Genomic DNA, 19,025 nt, shown 5'->3' with positions numbered 1-19,025 from the left:
GATCTTTGCTCCAAGCGGTTAAGCTTGATTCTTGAGACCTTAGCTCTTGATACCAATTGAAGGTTGTGGTAGGCTTAGAGAAGGGGGGTTGAATCTATGCCTTTCTTTTAAGTTACTGAAATGACCCTTTAAAACAAACTTTCAATTCTGATTCTGTTTGAACTCAGCAGCGGAAATTTATGAGACAATTTATTTTTATCTTATGAATATCAGAAAACAGAACACAGCAGAGAAGAGATAAGCTTACACCAGTATGTATCTTGGTTCAGTTGCCTTGTGCTATGCAACCTACATCCAGTCTCCTCCACAACAATGGAGGAATTTCCACTATAGTTACAAGTATTACATACACCAATTCCACAGGATTGACACAATCCTTTCACACTCAAGTTCTAACCTAACTTGACATTGGCTATGCTAATACCTAACTATTCACTCTTAGTGCTAACCCAACTAAGAAAGGGATACCTCACAGGTACAAGATACAAGACATATACATACCCAAAGAAATCTGAAAATAACTCTAGGCTTTTCTCTCAAGTGTATCACTCAGCCTCTTTCCACTCATGGCTTTTACTTGAGCTCTCTCAATATGCCTTTTCTCTCAAGAAATTACAGAAAGATAAATATTGAAAAGTACATTACAATCTGCAATAACATGAAGGAGATTGACTTCATCAACAGCCTCTTTGCTATGTGATAAACCAGATTTACATGTCTCTGATTCAGTTCTTCATTTTTGGCGGGATGCTTCTTTGAAAGAGAGCACTGTCCAAATAGAGAAACTTCTTCAGAGAACTTCTTCACAGAACAAAACCATAATACACTGGGTTATCTCTCCTTGCCTTCTGAATGAACAACAAGCTTCTTTTATCTCCTTGTATGATGCTTGGTTGTTCTTCCAAGGTCAACTCCTTGAGCACTATGCTTCACCATCCCATAAACTCACTTTTTCTCATCAATCCTCAGAGTTGAAACTTTGCCACTGACCTTCCAAGGTTGACCGAAAGCCATAAAACAGCAACCACAAAAATCTTCCAATGGTAAAACGGATCTGAGCCATTGGTAAACTACTTGGTCTCTAAGAATCACTTGTAACCGTAGATACACAGCAGATTAGGGCAGAAAACAACTTTCCCTTGTGTGCCATTTTTGGACTTGCAGAGAGTTGGAAAGAAGAGAAGAAAGCAGTTTGCATGTAATAGGAAGTGGTTTACCTTTAACCTTTACCTAAGCTTGATTTGGTCTGAACTTGCTGATTTGACCTCTGAATTTCAAGCTTAATCTCTCTCTTTCATGCTTCTTTGGTGATTAGCGTAGGAGAGAAGCTTTCTCTCTCTTTTTTTGAGTTTTGACCATAGCAAGCAAAAGTGTACATTGAGTTGGTAAAGCACATGAGAGGAGTTTGCTTGCTGAATTCAAATCGGGCTTGGACCTGGATATGGTTTGCTTGGCCCATTTTAATTTCTCAGCTTTGTTTCCTTTTGAGCTTTGTTTATATTTTTGACCCACCAGCCTTGCTATTTTATTTTCATTCCAATTGGGCTGCTAAACTAAGTTTTGGCCTGCAATATTTAATAAATAATTAGCAACATACAATTATTAATACTTAACACTAATTATTTATTTTGCCCAAAAATAATGTTTGTCATCACTAATTAATTTAGTTAATTTCTTAACTCAACAATCTCCCCCTTGATGACAAACATAATTTAAGCAATAAGCAAAAGGAAATGAATTTGAGTAAGGTTTAGAAACTCCCTTTGATTTTTGTCATTTGCTTTTATGTTGCTCTCCCTTTGCTTTTCAAGATTAGCTCCCCCTGAATTTATGCTCTTCTCTTCTTGTTCATGCCCTGGGTCGAGCTGTATGACCCGGGCTGATTGAAGATAAGTCGACCGACCTCTTCGGATTAGAATTACCCGACCTCTTCATAAAAGAGTTCGGCCAAATCGCTACAGAGGCCCAAGTAGGCCCAAATAGAGGAACACGACCCAAATCTAAAGGAAGCCCAAACTTAGAAAGATAAGGGCGGTTCCCTTAAAGATAAAGATGACTTCACTCAAAGATAAGATACTTATCTTATCTTAAGAGAAGATCACTCCACACCATTATAAATACACTGGAGCACCCATGTATAACTCATACTCTGATTCTACAAAATACCTGCTTAAAATCCATGCTAACTTAAGCATCGGAGTCTCTTGCAGGTACTACCACCCTCCGGTGATAAAGGATCAGCAACATCACCACCACCACCGCCTCCAACAAGTCGGACGTATCAGCTCTGGCCGCCACAGCAGATCTCATCTGAGATCAACCTAACAGTTTCAGGTAACTCACAGAATATTGGCACCGTTGCCAGGGAACCTGGAAGTCATCCCATCACCATGGCGAACAACCTTGACAATGACCACGACCACGACTCCGGATTAGAGGAGAGAACTTCGCATAAGAATGCGGACACCATACCAAAGGATACGCCTCAACCAAACAAAGACAAGAATTCGCCAAACACAGAAATCATGGAGGCCTTACAAGCTCAACAAGATCGCCTCAAACAGCTCAAAAAAGAGGCCGAACATCAACGGGAAGCCGAAAGAAACCTCCAGAGAGAAACTAGGCGACGCCGAGAGTTGGAGGACAAACTCCTAAAACTCGAAGCTGACCTGAAAACCAGAACCATCCAAGCCGGTCGCAACGACACATCTCACAAGGATCAAGACCCCTCCATCAAGGAAATCATGAAAGCTAAGGTTCCAAAGGATTTTAAAGCTCCCGACATGATCCCATACGACGGTACCTCCAATCCCAGCCATCATCTCAGCAATTTTAGAAGCAGAATGTATCTCACTGACGCCTCAGATGCTAATCGATGCAAAGCCTTTTCGACCACTTTAACAAAGACAGCAATTAAGTGGTTCGACAATCTACCCCCTAGATCCATCACAAGTTTTGACGACTTAGCCAAGAAATTTCTTGCCAGATTTCCCATCCAGAAAGACAAAGCCAAACACGCCCCAAGCTTATTAGGGATCAAGCAAGGAGATCGGGAGAGTCTTCGCAATTACATGGAAAGATTCAACAAAGCGTGTCTGGACATACAGGATTTGCCTACAGAAGCAGCCATCATGGGTCTCATCAATGGCCTACGTGAGGGACCTTTTAGTCACTCTATATCAAAGAAACATCCTACGTCTCTGAATAAAGTACAAGAACAAGCAGAGAAGTATATCAACATTGAGGAAAACTCTCGACTAGGAGAAACCTCAAAATCTAGATTCTCCTACCCCTCTTGGGATAAGGATAAAGAGTCCAAGAAAAAAGAAGATCAACATGGAGAGAAGATTAAAAAATACCACATTTACACCCCTTCGGGTGTCTCTCGTGGAAGTTTACCGAGAAGTATGCCACACTGAGAAGATTCCACCACCTCGACCAGTCAAAAGCAAAAGAGGAGGTGAAAATCAAACAGAATATTGTGAATATCATCGAATCTACGGACATCCCCCAACGAGTGCTTCGACTTGAAGAATGTCATAGAAAAATTGGTAAGAGATGGGAGACTAGATCGATACTTAGCTAGCAAGACGGAGGAGCCCAGAAAAAGAAGAAGGGATGAAGAGGTCGGACGAGCTAAACGACCACCTGCCACCCCGTAGAGACATGTCCACATGATAATGGAGGATTTTCAGGAGGAGGAATCTCCAAATCATCTCGCAAAAGACACCTTAAGGAGATATATCATGTCGAGGGAGGAGAAGGAGCACCCGACCTCCCTACTATTACTTTCACCAAAGAGGACGCGGCAGGCATCATCCCGGGACATGACGATCCCATAGTCATCACTATCATATTGGCCAACGCTAATCTCCACTGCATACTGGTGGACCAAGGAAGCTCGGTGGATATCTTGTTTAAATCCGCCTTCGACAAACTCGACCTACAGGAAAAAGAGCTCAGAGCATATCCAAACAGCTTGTTTGGTCTAGGAGATACTCCAATCCAACCACTCGAATACATATCACTACATACAACCTTTGGCAAGGGAACTCGATCAAGGACACTCAACATAGACTACATCGTAGTTGACGTGGGCTCAGCCTACAACACCTTGATAGGTCGGACAACGCTAAATCAGCTCGCCGCGGTAGTTTCAACTCCCCATCTATGCATGAAATTCCCAACTTTAGAAGGGATCGCCACGATAAAAGGAAACCAGAAAATCGTGCGACGATGTTACAACGAAAGTCTGAACCTTAGAGGCAAAGGAGAAGAAATCAACACTATCGAACTCGGGGGAGTTCGAGATCGGGAAGAGCTTTGTCCCCAACCGGAGGGCGAGATCGAGGAAGTCCAGATCGGGGACGTCCCAGATAAGTCAACAAACATTGGGGCGACTTTGAAAGGAGACATAAAGGAATCTCTGATACAGTTCCTAAGAGATAATGTCGACCTCTTTGCATGGAAGGCCGCAGACATGTCGGGCATAGATCCTAAGCTAATGTGCCATAAACTGGTAGTATAACCAGGATCTCGGCCAGTACAACAGAAGCATCGAAAGCTCGGGCCAGAAAGATCCCAAGCTGTGGAAGAACAAGTACAATCTCTACTGGAGGCTGGATTCATAAGAGAAGTCAAGTACCCACTATGGCTAGCCAACGTTGTATTGGTGAAAAAGTCAAATAGAAAATGGAGGATGTGCACTGATTACACCGACCTCAATAAAGCCTGTCCAAAAGATCCCTATCCACTCCCAAGCATAGACACTCTAGTGGATGCCTCCTCCGGATACAAGTACCTTTCCTTCATGGATGCGTATTCGGGATATAATCAAATCCCAATGTACCCACCTGATCAAGAAAATACTTCATTCCTAACCCCAAAATAAATTACTATTATGTTGTCATGCCATTCGGATTCAAAAATGCAGGAGCTACCTACCAAAGATTAATGAATAAGGTCTTCGTAGACCATATCGGAAAACTCATGGAGGTATACGTGGATGACATGTTGGTAAAAACACAAAGGGAGGAATCATTACTTTCTGACCTCACCAAAGTGTTCGACACCATCAGAAAGCATGGCATGCGACTTAATCCCGCAAAGTGTACCTTTGCAGTAGAAGCCAGCAAATTCCTGGGTTTCATGTTAACACAGTGAGGAATTGAGGCGAACCCAGAGAAATGCCAAGCTATACTCAACATGAAAAGTCCGACCTGTGTTAAAGAAGTACAACAACTCAACGGAAGACTGGCAACCTTGTCCAGATTTCTAGCCGGATCGGCCATAAGATCTCTTCCCTCTTATGCCACATTAAGGAAGGGAAAGAAGTTTGAATGGACCACAGAATGCGAGCAAGCCTTCCAGGATTTCAAAAAATTCCTGGGACAACCACCCATTCTTACCCGACCACGGGAAGGAGAAGCACTCAGCAGTGGAAAGTCAGGCAATAGCCTCAGCACTGGTCAGAAAAGACGAAAATGGGCAACAACCCATCTACTTCATCAGCAAAGCCCTACAAGAGGCCGAACTAAATTATCAAAAGATAGAAAAGTTCGCCTACGCTCTCATACTAACTTCTCGACGACTTCGCCCATATTTTCAAGCTCACACTGTCAAGATTCGAACTAACCAACCCATAAAAGGCATTCTACAGAAGACAGATTTAGCTGGAAGAATTCTACAGTGGGCAGTCGAGCTATCTGAGTTCGATCTTCAATATGAAGCTCGGACGGCCATCAAATCTCAATATTTGGCCGATTTCATTGTTGAATACACTGACACCCCAGGAACTCCTACAAAATGGAATCTCTATGTAGACGACTCTTCAAACAAAACTGGGAGTGGGGCGGGTGTGATAATAGAAAGCGACCAGGGAACCAAAATCGAACTCTCCCTAAAATTCGAATTCCCTGCTTCAAACAATCAGGCCGAGTACGAGGCATTACTAGCTGGTTTAAAGTTGGCTAAGGAGGTTGGAGCTCAACAGCTTATTATCTTTAGCGACTCACAAGTAGTTACCTCACAAATAGAAGGGACATACCAAGCCAAAGACCCTACTATGAAAAAGTACCTGGACAAAATCAGAGAGCAGCTTGGACAACTCGGGTAATATGATGTCCGCCACATACCTCGAGAACAAAATGCTCGAGTTGACGCACTCTTAAAACTGGCCAACACCAAACCAGGGGGCAATAATAGAAGTCTCATCCAGGAAATATTGCAGAACCCATCAATTTCAAAGGAAGAAGAGATCCTAGCAATATCAGGCCAGGATCAAGGATGGATGACCCCCATAATCAATTACCTCAAATCAGAAACACTCCCTACAGATAAGAATGAGGCAAAGAGGCTAAGACGAGAAGCACAATACTATACCATTATAGACAACATCTTATACAAAAGAGGGATCTCGACACCCCTATTAAAATGCGTGCCGACCTCCAACACAAAGGAGGTATTGGAAGAAATACACAGTGGCATATGCAGCAACCATCTTGGAGCACGAGCTCTCTCCAAAAAAGTGCTCTGAGCCGGATTCTTTTGGCTGACTTGGCAAAAGGAAGCAACAGAGTTCGTAAAGACATGTCCACCATGTCAGAAACATGCTAACTTCCACATCGCCCCACCTGAGGAGCTCATTAGCATAACATCACCTTGGCCGTTCGCAAAATGGGGACTCGACCTCATGGGACCCTTTCCCCTAGGATCAGGACAAGTCAAGTTCCTCATTGTAGGGGTCGAATACTTCACAAAATAGATTGAGGCAGAGCCTTTAGCTAATGCCACTACTCAAAGAAGTCAGAAATTCTTATAAAGAAATATTGTCACAAGGTTTGGGGTTCCTTACTCTATCACCACAGATAATAGTACTCAATTCACAAACGCAGGTTTCAGGAAATTGGTAGCTGACTTAAAAATAAAGTACCAATTCACATCTGTAGAACACCCCCCAGGCTAATGGACAAGCAGAAGTTGCCAACAAAGTCATACTAGCCGGGTTAAAATGGAGATTATAGGACGCGAAGGGAGCCTGGGCTGAAGAGCTCCCACAAGTCCTATGGGCATATCGGACAACTCCACACTCCACCACAAAGGAATTACCTTTCCGTTTGGCATATGGAATGGAGGCAATGATCTCGGTGGAAATCGAAGAAGGATCTCCCAGGATGATCTACTACAAGGAGGCCAATTCCCAACTCCAAAGTGAAGAGCTCGACCTACTTCCAGAAACCCGAGAAAGAGCTCGGATCAGAGAGGAGGCGTTAAAACGTCGAATGGCCTCAAGGTACAATCGGAAGGTAGTATAGCGAAGTTTCGCCAACAATGACCTTATCCTAATCCGAAATGATATCGGAAAATGTCGACCGGGAGAGGGGAAGCTAGCAGCTAACTGGAAAGGACCTTACCGAGTCACAGAGGTACTAGGGGAAGGCTACTACAGGGTGTCCGAGCTCAAGGGGTGAGAGCTACCAAGGTCATGGCACGCCTACAACTTCTAAGATATCCATTCGCACCCAAGAACATGATGAATGTGATGATTATGTGACGCTCATCATCATTCTCACTTATGAACGCATGCTTGATAAACACTTCCGTTCTACATGCAAGCAAGCTAGAATGAGTATCTCTTAGATATCTAATACAGAGGACCAAGTCCGAGATATTAGAATCTTCGTGGTATTAGTTAGAACCCATGGATGGCCATTCCTGAGATCCAGAAAGTCTAAACCTTTTCTGTGGTATTTCGAGTAGGATCTGGGAAGGGATGGCTGTGACGAACTTCAAACTCGCGAGTGCTGGGCATAGTGACAGACACAAAAGGAGTGTGAATCCTATTCTAGTATGATCGAGAACCTCCAGATGATTAGCCGTGCCGTGACAGAGCATTTGGAACTTTTTCACAGAGAGGATGGGATGTAGCCATTGACAACGGTGATGCCTTACAGAAAGCTTGCCATGGAAGGGAGTAGGACTGATTGGATGAAGACAGCGGGAAAACAGAGGTTCAGAGGAACAAAAGCATCTCTATACGCTTATCTGAAATTCTCACCAATGAATTACATAAGTATCTCTATCCTATTTTATTTATTTTCATCCACTATAATCCCTTAATACATTTGAATCAGCCTGACTGAGATTTACAAGATGACCATAGCTTCCTTCATACCAACAATCTCCGTGGGATCGACCCTGACTCACGTAAGGTTTATTACTTGGACGACCCAGTGCACTTGCTGGTCAGCTACATGGAGTTGTGAAAAATTATGAATTAAGATTAGAGCACCAAGTTTTTGGAGCCATTACCATGGATCACAATTTCGTGTACCAGTGACAAATAAGATGAGAGAAGGCTAACCTTGACAAAGTAGAGGACTTGTCCGCCACCTTGTAGAGTTCTAGGGATATAACCTCATGAATTTCTACTTCCTCTCCAATCATGATGCTATGGATCATGACAGCCCGGTCTATAGTAACTTCAGACCGGTTGCTAGTGGGAATGATTGAGCGTTGGATGAACTCCAACCATCCCCTAGCCACGGGCTTGAGGTCATGCCTTCTTAGTTGCATCTGCTTTCCTCTTGAATCTCTCTTCCATTGAGCGCCCTCTTCACAAATGTCCATGAGGACTTAGTCCAACCTTTGATCAAAGTTGACCCTTCTAGTGTAGGGGTGTGCATCTCCTTGCATCATTGGCAAGTTGAATGCTAATCTTACATTTTTCGGACTGAAATCTAAGTATTTCCCCCGAACCATTGTAAGCCAATTCTTTGGATCCGGGTTCACACTTTGATCATGGTTCTTGGTGATCCATGCATTGGCATAGAACTCTTGAACCATTAAGATTCTGACTTGTTGAATGGGGTTGGTGAGAACTTCCCAACCTCTTCTTCGAATCTCATGTCGGATCTCCGGATATTCACCCTTTTTGAGCTTGAAAGGGACCTCGTGGATCACTTTCTTCTTGGCCACAACTTCATAGAAGTGGTCTTGATGCACCTTTGAGATGAATCTTCTCCATCTCCCATGACTCGGAGGCAGAAGCTTTTGCCTTCCCTTTCCTCTTTCTAGAGGTTTTTCCGGCCTTAGGTGCCATAAATGGTTATGGAAAAATAAAAAGCAACACTTTTACCACACCAAACTTAGAAGGTTTGCTCGTCCTCGAGCAAAAGAAGAAAGAAGAGAGTAGAGAAAGAAGAAATAGAGGAAATGGAGGAGGGTAGTATTTTCGGCCAAGGGGGTGAAGTAGTGTTGAAGATGTGTGAAAATGAAGGAGTGAAGATGGGTTTATATAGGAGTGGAGGGAGGGTTTGGGTTCGGCCATGTATGGGTGGGTTTGGGAGGGAAAGTGTTTTGAATTTGAATGGTGAGGTAGGTGGGGTTTATGATGGGTGGATGTGGATTGGTGAAGGGTTTATGGAGAAGAGGGTAGGATTTGATAGGTGAGGGGTTTTTGGGGAAGAGGTATTGAGTTGATTGGTGAAGGGTATTTGGGGAAGAGTATTATGAAAAGGTGTGAAGAAGAGAGAGAGTGAGTTGAGGTTGGTGGGGATCCTGTGGGGTCCACAGATCCTGAGGTGACAAGGAATTCTCATCCTTGCACCAATTAGGCGTGCAAAACGCCCTCTGCTGCCAGTCCTGGCGTTAAACGCCAGGTTGCTGCCCATTTCTGGCGTTTAACACCAGCTTTTTGCCCTTTTTTGGCGTTAAACGCCAGTCTGGTGCCCATTTCTGGCGTTTAGACGCCAGTAGGCTTCTCCTCAAGGGTGTGCTATTTTTCATTCTGTTTTTCAGTTTGTTTTTGCTTTTTCAATTGTTTCTGTGACTTCACATGATCATCAACCTATAGAAAACATAAAATAACAATGGAAAATAGAAATTTAACATAGATAAGTAAAATTTGGGTTGCCTCCCAACAAGCGCTTCTTTAATGTCAGTAGCTTGACAGTGGGCCCTCATGGAGCCTCACAGATACTCAGAGCATGATGATGGCCTCTCAACACCAAACTTAGAATTTGGTTGTGGCCTCCCAACACCAAACTTAGAGTTTGAATGTGGGGATTTTGTTTGACTCTGTATTGAGAGAAGCTTTTCATGCTTCCTCTCCATGGTTAAAGAAGGAGATCCTTGAGCTTTAAACACAAGGGAGTCCTCATTCACTTGAAAGATCAATTCTCCTCTGTCAACATCAATCACAGCTTTTGCTGTGGCTAGGAAGGGTCTGCCAAGGATGATGGATTCATCTATACACTTCTCAGTATCTAGGATTATAAAATCAGCAGGGATGTAGTGGTCTTCAACCTTTACCAAGACATCCTCTACAAGTCCTTAAGCCTGTTTCCTTGAATTATTTGCCATCTCTAGTGAAATTCTTGCAGCTTGTACCTCAATGATCCCTAGCTTCTCCATTACAGAGAAGAGCATGAGGTTTATGCTTGACCCTAGGTCACACAGAGCCTTCTCAAAGGTCATGGTGCCTATGGTACAAGGTATTGAGAACTTTCCAGGATCTTGTCTCTTTAGAGGTAATTTCTGCCTAGTCAAGTTATCCAGTTCTTTGGTGAGCAAGGGGGGGTTCATCCTCCCAAGTCTCATTACCAAATAGCTTGGCATTTAACTTCATTATTTCACCAAGGTACTTAGCAACTTGCTCTTCAGTAACATCTTCATCCTCTTTAGAGGAAGAATACTCATCAGAGCTCATGAATGGCAAAAGTAAATTCAATGGAATTTCTATGATCTCAGTGTGAGCCTCAGATTCCCATGGATCCTCATTGAGGAACTCCTTGGAGGCTAGTGGACGTCTAGTGAGGTCTTTCTCAGTAGAGATCACTGCCTCTTCCTTCTCTCCAGGTTTGGCCGTGTGGGGTATGTTGATGGCCTTGCACTCTCCTTTTGGATTCTCTTCTGTATTGCTTGGAAGAGTACTAGGAGGGAGTTCAGTAACTTTCTTGCTCAGATGACCCACTTGTGCCTCCAAATTTCTAATGGAGGACCTTGTTTCAGTCATGAAACTTTGAGTGGTTTTGATTAGATCAGAGACTACAGTTGCTAAGTCAGAGTGGCTCTGCTTAGAATTCTCTGTCTGTTGCTGAGAAGATGATGGAAAAGGCTTGCTATTGCTAAACCTATTTCTTCCACCATTATTGTTGTTGAAGCCTTGTTGAGGCCTCTGTTGATCCTTCCAGGAGAGGTTTGGATGGTTTCTCCATGAAAGATTATAGGTGTTTCCATAGGGTTCTCCCATGTAATTCACCTCTTCCATTGCTGGGTTCTCAAGATCATAAGCTTCTTCTTCAGATGAAGCTTCTTTGGTACTGACTGTTGCTACTTGCATTCCAGATAGACACTGAGAAATCATACTAACTTGTTGAGTCTATATTTTGTTCTGAGCCAATATGGCATTCAGAGTATCAATCTCAAGAACTCCTTTCTTCTGACTTGTCCCATTATTCACAGGATTCCTTTCAGAAGTATACATGAATTGGTTATTTGCAACCATTTCAATGAGTTCCTGAGCTTTTGCAGGCGTCTTCTTCAGATGAAGAGATCCTCCTGTAGAGCTGTCCAATAACATCTTGAACAGTTCAGACAGACCATCATAGAAGATACCTATGATGCTCCATTCTGAGAGCATGTCAGAAGGACACCTTCTGATCAATTGCTTGTATCTTTCCCAAGCTTCATAGAGGCATTCACCTTCCTTCTGTCTGAAGGTTTGGACCTCCACTCTAAGCTTGCTCAATTTTTGAGGTGGAAAGAACTTTGCCAAGAAGGCATTGACTAGCTTTTCCCAAGAGTTCAGGCTTTCTTTAGGTTGTGAATCCAACCATGTTCTAGCTCTGTCTCTTACAGCAAAGGGAAAAAGCATAAGTCTATAGACCTCGGGATCAACCCCATTGGTCTTGACAGTGTCACAGATTTACAAGAATTTAGCTAAGAACTGATGAGGATCTTCTAATGGAAGTCCATGAAACTTGCAATTCTGTTGCATTAGAGAAACTAATTGAGGCTTAAGCTCAAAGTTGTTTGCTCCAATGGCAGGGATTGAGATGCTTCTCCCATAGAAGTCGGGAGTAGGTGCAGTAAAGTCACCAAGCACCTTCCTTGCATTGTTGGCATTGTTGTTGTTTTTGGCTGCCATTGCTTCTTCTTGTTTGAAGAGTTCTGTTAGGTCCTCTATAGAGAGTTGTACTTTAGCTTCTCTTAGCTTTCTCTTCAAGGTCCTTTCAGGTTCAGGATCAGCTTCAACAAGAATGCCTTTGTCCTTGCTCCTGCTCATATGAAAAGAGAGGAGAAGAAAATATTAAATAGAAGGATGTGAGAAGAGGGGAAGAATTTTCGAAAATAAATTAAAAAGATTTTGAAATAATAAAAAGAAATTTGAAAATTTGATTAATGATTTTCGAAAATCAAGATTGGGAAAGAAATTAAGTGATTTTTGAAAAAAACTTTTGAAATTAGAAATAAAAAAGATATGATTGAAACTTAATTTTGAAAAAGATGTGATTGAAAAGATATGATTGAAAAGATATGAATTGAGAATTAAAAAAAAAGGAAAGTTTTAAAATTAAAGTTGATTACTTGACTAACAAGAAATTAAAAGATATGATTCTTGAATTTAAAATATGATCCTTTCTTAATAGGCAAGTAACAACTATAAAATTTTGAATTAAATTATTAATTGTAACAAATATTTTCGAAAAAAGTAATAAATAAAAATATTGAAAAGAAATTGATTTTGAAAAGATATGATTTGAAAAAAATTTGATTTTGAAAAATTATGAAAATTTGAAAAAGATTTGAATTAAAAACAAAATCTTCCCTCTAGTGTCCTCCTGGCGTTAAACGTCCAGAATGGCATCCATTCTAGCGTTTAACACCCAAAATGCTACCTTTTGGGCGTTTAACGCCCAGCCAGGATATTTAAACGACAGTTTTCCTTCTTCACTGGGCGTTTTGAACGCCCAGCTTTTTCTGTGTAATTCCTCTGCTGAATGTTCTGAATCTTCAATTCTCTGTGTTATTGACTTGAAAAGACACAATTTTGAAAAATTTTTTTGAATATTTAATGATGAGACACAATAATAAAAAGGATGCAACTAAAATCAAATAAACAATGCATGCAAGACACCAAACTTAGAAGTTTGTATACTAAGGACCATAACAATTTGAAAATGCATATGAGAAACAACAAAAGAGACAAGATAAGAGAAATTAAAGATCAGAGCTATGGAATCATCAAGAACAGCTTGAAGATCAATGAAGAACATATTACATATATTCGAAAAATGCAAGAAGAATGCAATTGACACCAAACTTAAGATTAGACACTAGACTCAAACAAGAAACATAAAATATTTTTGATTTTATAAATTTTATAAATTTTTTTTTGTAATTTTTCGAAAATTATATGGAAAGGAAAATAAAGGGATTCAAAATTTTTAATGAGAATTTCAGGAATCATTGCAATATTAGTCTAAAACTTCGGTCCAGGAATTAGACATGGCTTACTAGCCAGCCAAGCTTTCAGTGAAAGCTTCGGTCCAAAACACTAGACATGGCCAATGGCCAGCCAAGCTTTAGCAGATCATTACTTTCAACAGCAAGATTGATAAAAATCATCAAGCTCTTGTGATGATAAGTTGAAACCTCGGTCCAAAAGATTAGACATGGCTTTACAGCCAGCCAGACTTCAACAAATCATCACGAAACTCTAGAATTCATTCTTAAAAACTCTGAAGAACAAAAAAGAAATATTTTTGTATTTTTGAAATTTTTTTTCGAATATAAAAAGTAAAAAGATTAAACATAAAATAAAATTACCTAATCTAAACAACAAGAAGAACCGTCAGTTGTCCAAACTCGAACAATCCCCGACAACGGCGCCAAAAACTTGGTGCACAAAATTGTGATCATCAATGGCGCCAAAAACTTGGTACGCACAATTGTAATCTCAACTCTTTGTCACAACTCCGCACAACTAACCAGCAAGTGCACTGGGTCGTCCAAGTAATAAACCTTATGTGAGTAAGGGTCGATCCCACGGAGACTGTCGGCTTGAAGCAAGTTATGGTCATCTTGTAAATCTCAGTCAGGCGGATTCAAATGGTTATGGAGAATTGATAATTAAAATATGAATAAAACATAAAATAAAGATAGAGATACTTATGTAATTCATTGGTAGGAATTTCAGATAAGCGTATGAAGATGCTTTGTTCCTTCTGAACCTCCGCTTTCCTATTGCCTTCTTCCAAAATTCATACTCCTTTCCATGGCAAGCTTTATGTTGGGTGATGAGCGGATAATTTATACGCTTTTTGACATTGTTTTTAGTACGTTTTTAGTGGGATCTAGTTACTTTTAGGGATGTTTTTATTAGTTTTTATGTTAAATTCACATTTCTGGACTTTACTATGAGTTTGTGTGTTTTTCTATGATTTCAGGTATTTTCTGGCTGAAATTAAGGGACTTGAGCAAAAATCAGATTCAGAGGTTGAAGAAGGACTGCTGATGCTGTTGGATTCTGACCTCCCTGCACTCAAAGTGGATTTTCTGGAGCTACAGAACTCGAAATGGTGCGCTTCTAATTGCGTTGGAAAGTAGACATCCAGGGATTTCCAGCAATGTATAATAGTCCATACTTTGCCCAAGTTTAGATGACGCAAACTGGCGTTCAACGCCAGCTCTCTGCCTAATTCTGGCGTCCAGCGCCAGAAACAAGCTGCAAAGTGGAGTTCAACGCCCAAAATGGCACAAAAACTGGCGTTCAACTCCAAGAATGACCTCTACACGTGCAACACTCAAGCTCAGCCCAAGCACACACCAAGTGGGCCCCAGAAGTGGATTTATCCATCAATTACTTACTTCTGTAAACCCTAGTAGCTAGTTTATTATAAATAGGACTTTTTACTATTGTATTAGACATCCTGGATTGTATTTTTGATCCTGTGATCACGTTTTGGGGGCTGGCCATCTCGGCCATGCCTGGACCTCTCACTTATGTAATTTTAACGGTAGAGTTTCTACACTCCATAGATTAAGGTGTACAGCTCTACTGTTCCTCAAGGACTAATGAAAGTACTGCTGTTTTCTATTCAATTCATCTTATTTCGCTTCCAAGATATTCATTCGCACTTCAACCTGAATGTGATGAACGTGACAATCATCATCATTCCCTATGAACACGTGCCTGACAACCACTTCCGTTCTACATTAGATTGAATGAGTATCTCTTAGATCTCTTAATCGGAATCTTCGTGGTGTAAGCTAGAATGATGGCGGCATTCAAGAGAATCTGGAAAGTCTAAACCTTGTCTGTGGTATTCCGAGTAGGATTCAATGATTGAATGACTGTGACGAGCTTCAAACTCGCGATTGCTGGGCGTAGTGACAGACGTAAAAGGATAGTAAATCCTATTCCAGCATGATCGAGAACCGACAGATGAATAGCCGTGCCGTGACAGGGTGCGTTGACCACTTTCACTGAGAGGATAGGATGTAACCATTGACAAGGGTGATGCCTCCAGACGATTAGCCGTGCCGTGACAGGGCATTTGGATCATTTTCTCGAGAGAAGACCGAAAGTAGCCATTGACAATGGTTATGCATTACATAAAGCCAGCCATGGAAAGGAGTAAGAATGACTGGATGAAGATAGCAGGAAAGCAAAGGTTCAGAGGAACGAACGCATCTTTATTCGCTTATCTGAAATTCTCACCAATGATTTACATAAGTATTTCTATCCCTATTTTATTAATTATTTTCGAAAACCCCATTACTATTTTATATCCGCCTGACTGAGATTTACAAGGTGACCATAGCTTGCTTCATACCAACAATCTCCGTGGGATTCGACCCTTACTCACGTAAGGTATTACTTGGACGACCCAGTGCACTTGCTGGTTAGTTGTGCGAAGTTGTGAACCATGGTATTGGCATCATGTTTTTGGCGCCATTACCAGGGAAAGAAAGAGCGATGAATTTTACATAATCAAAGTGTAATCACAATTTCTGCGCACCAAGTTTTTGGCGCCATTGCCGGGGATTGTTTGAGTTTGGACAACTGACGGTTCATCTTGTTGCTCAGATTAGGTAATTTTCTTTTTGTTTTGTTTTCAAAAAATTTTCAAAAATCTTTCAAAAATTTCTCCTTTGTTTTCGAAAAAATTTTTAAAATAAAAAAAATGTTTTCAAAAATATTATTTTTTTCTTTAGAGTTTTTAAGAATGAATTCTAGTGTTTCATGAAACATGTTGAATCCTATCTGGCTGTAAAGCCATACCCAAACTGCTTTGGGATTGGTCTTCAACTAATCACCTCAATGGATGTAATTTACATACTAAAGCTTGGCTGGCTATTAGGCCATGCCTGACCCTTTGATTGGAGCTTTAGTCTAAAGAGCATAAGATTCCTGGAATTCATATTAAAAATTTTGGAATCCTTATTTTTCTTTTTCAAAATGATTTTCAAAAATTTTAAAATAAAAATACAAAAAAAAAATCATAAAATCATAAAAATAAAAATATTGTGTGTTTCTTGTTTGAGTCTTGAGTCACATTATAAGTTTGGTGTCAATTGCATGTGCATCTTGCATTTTTCGAAAAATTCATGCATTCATAGTGTTCTTCATGATCTTCAAGTTGTTCTTGGTAAGTCTTCTTGTTTGATCTTTGCATTTGCATGTTTTGTGTCTTTTCTTGTTTTTCATATGCATTCTTGAATTCTTAGTGTCTAAGCATTAAAGAATTCTAAGTTTGGTGTCTTGCATGTTTTCCTTGCATTAAAAATTTTTCAAAAATATGTTCTTGATGTTCATCATGATCTTCATAGTGTTCTTAGTGTTCATCTTGACATTCATAGCATTCTTGCATGCATTCATTGTTTTGATCTAAAAAATTCATGCATTGCATAATTTTCATGTTTTTCTCTCTCATAAAAAAAAAATTTCAAAAATCAAAAAAATATCTTTCCCTTTTTCTCTCTCATAAATTCGAAAATTTGATTTGACTTTTTCAAAAATTTTTAAAATCTAGTTGTTTTTATGAGTCAAATCAAATTTTCAATTTAAAAATCTTATCTTTTTCAAAATCTTTTTCAAAAATAAAATCTTTTTCATTTTTTAGTTATTTTCAAAAATTATAAAAATATTTTTCAAAAATCTTTTTCTTAATTTTACATCAAATTTTCGAAAATAACAATAACAATTAATATTTTGATTCAAAAATTTCAAGTTTGTTACTTGCTTGTTAAGAAAGATTCAAACTTTGAGTTCTAGAATCATATCTTGTGATTTCTTGTGAATCAAGTCATTAATTGTGATTTTAAAAAATCAAATCTTTTTCAAAAAACTAATTTCTATCATCTCTTTTCAAAAATATCTTCTCATCATATCTTTTTCAAAAATTTAATTTCAAAATATCTTTTCTAACTTCCTAACTTCTTATCTTTTCAAAAATTGATTTTCAAAATTTGTTTCAACTAACTAACTAACTTTTTGTTTGTTTCTTATCTTTTTCAAAACTACCTAACTAACTTTCTCTCTCTCTAATTTTCAAAACTATCTCACCCTTTTTCAAAAATTTCTTTTTAATTAACTAATTATTTTATTTTTTTATTGAATTTTCGAAAAACTACTAACCTTTTTCAAAAATTATTTTCGAAAATCACTAACTCTTTTTCAAAAATTATTTTCAAAATTTTCCCTCTCTCATCTTATTCTATTTATTTATTCATCTACTAACATCTCTCCCTCACCCACCAAAAATCCGAACCCTCTCTCTCTCTCTTTCTGAGTTCAGATTTTTCTCTTCTTCTTTTCTTCTACTAACAATAAGGAACCTCTTTACTGTGACATAGAGGATTCCTCTTCTTTTCTTGTTTTCTTCTCTTTCTTATGAGCAGGAACAAGGAAAAAGGCATTCTTGTTGAAGCTGATCCAGAACCTGAAAGGACTCTGAAGAGGAAACTAAGAGAAGCTAAATTACAACAATCCAGAGACAACTTGATTGAAAATTTCGAACAAGTAAAGGAGATGGCAGCTGAACCCAACAACAATGCAAGGAGAATGCTTGGTGACTTTACTGCACCAAATTCCAATTTACATGGAAGAAGCATCTCCATTCCTACCATTGGAGCAAACAATTTTGAGCTGAAACCTCAGCTAGTTTCTCTAATGCAGCAGAACTGCAAGTTTCATGGACTTCCATCTGAAGATCCTTTTCAGTTCTTAACTGAATTCTTGCAGATCTGTGATACTGTTAAGACTAATGGAGTAAATCCTGAAGTCTACAGGCTCATGCTTTTCCCATTTGCTGTAAGAGACAGAGCTAGAATCTGGTTGGACTCTCAACCCAGAGACAGCCTGAACTCTTGGGATAAGCTGGTCACGGCTTTCTTAGCCAAGTTCTTTCCTCCTCAAAAGCTGAGCAAGCTTAGAGTGGATGTTCAAACCTTCAGACAGAAAGAAGGTGAATCCCTCTATGAAGCTTGGGAAAGATACAAGCAGCTGACCAAAAAGTGTCCTTCTGACATGCTTTCAGAATGGACCATCCTGGATATCTTCTATGATGGTTTATCTGAGATATCAAAGATGTCATTGGATACTTCTGCAGGTGGATCCATTCACCTAAAGAAAATGCCTGCAGAAGCTCAAGAACTCATTGACATGGTTGCTAATAACCAGTTTATGTACACTTCTGAGAGGAATCCTGTGAGTAATGGGACGCCTATGAAGAAGGGAGTTCTTGAAGTTGATACTCTGAATGCCATATTGGCTCAGAACAAAATATTGACTCAGCAAGTCAATATGATTTCTCAGATTCTGAATGGAATGCAAGCTGCATCCAACAGTACTCAAGAGGCATCTTCTGAAGAAGAAGCTTATGATCCTGAGAACCCTGCAATAGCAGAGGTGAATTACTTAGGTGAACCTTATGGAAACACCTATAACTCATCATGGAGAAATCATCCAAATTTCTCATGGAAGGATCAAAAGCCTCAACAAGGCTTTAATAATGGTG

General features: G+C 39.9%; 2 non-coding genes across 2 annotated transcripts; one reads left to right on the top strand and one right to left on the bottom strand.

The window, feature by feature from the left end:
- The first annotated feature begins 11,639 nt into the window (after positions 1–11,639).
- LOC148550656 (small nucleolar RNA R71) lies at positions 11,640–11,743 on the top strand. Its single transcript, XR_015893265.1, has one exon. It is a non-coding gene; the product is annotated as a small nucleolar RNA R71 (small nucleolar RNA).
- Positions 11,744–18,433: 6,690 nt separating this feature from the next.
- LOC148550655 (small nucleolar RNA R71) lies at positions 18,434–18,541 on the bottom strand. The gene has a single exon (XR_015893689.1). It is a non-coding gene; the product is annotated as a small nucleolar RNA R71 (small nucleolar RNA).
- Positions 18,542–19,025: the final 484 nt, after the last annotated feature.

This window comes from Arachis ipaensis, chromosome B7 (genome assembly GCF_059453495.1).
Source record: "Arachis ipaensis isolate K30076 ecotype BB chromosome B7, ASM5945349v1, whole genome shotgun sequence".
Lineage (NCBI taxonomy): Eukaryota > Viridiplantae > Streptophyta > Magnoliopsida > Fabales > Fabaceae > Arachis > Arachis ipaensis.
Note: the sequence above shows the minus strand (reverse complement) of the source record. Positions and strands in the feature narration are given on the sequence as shown.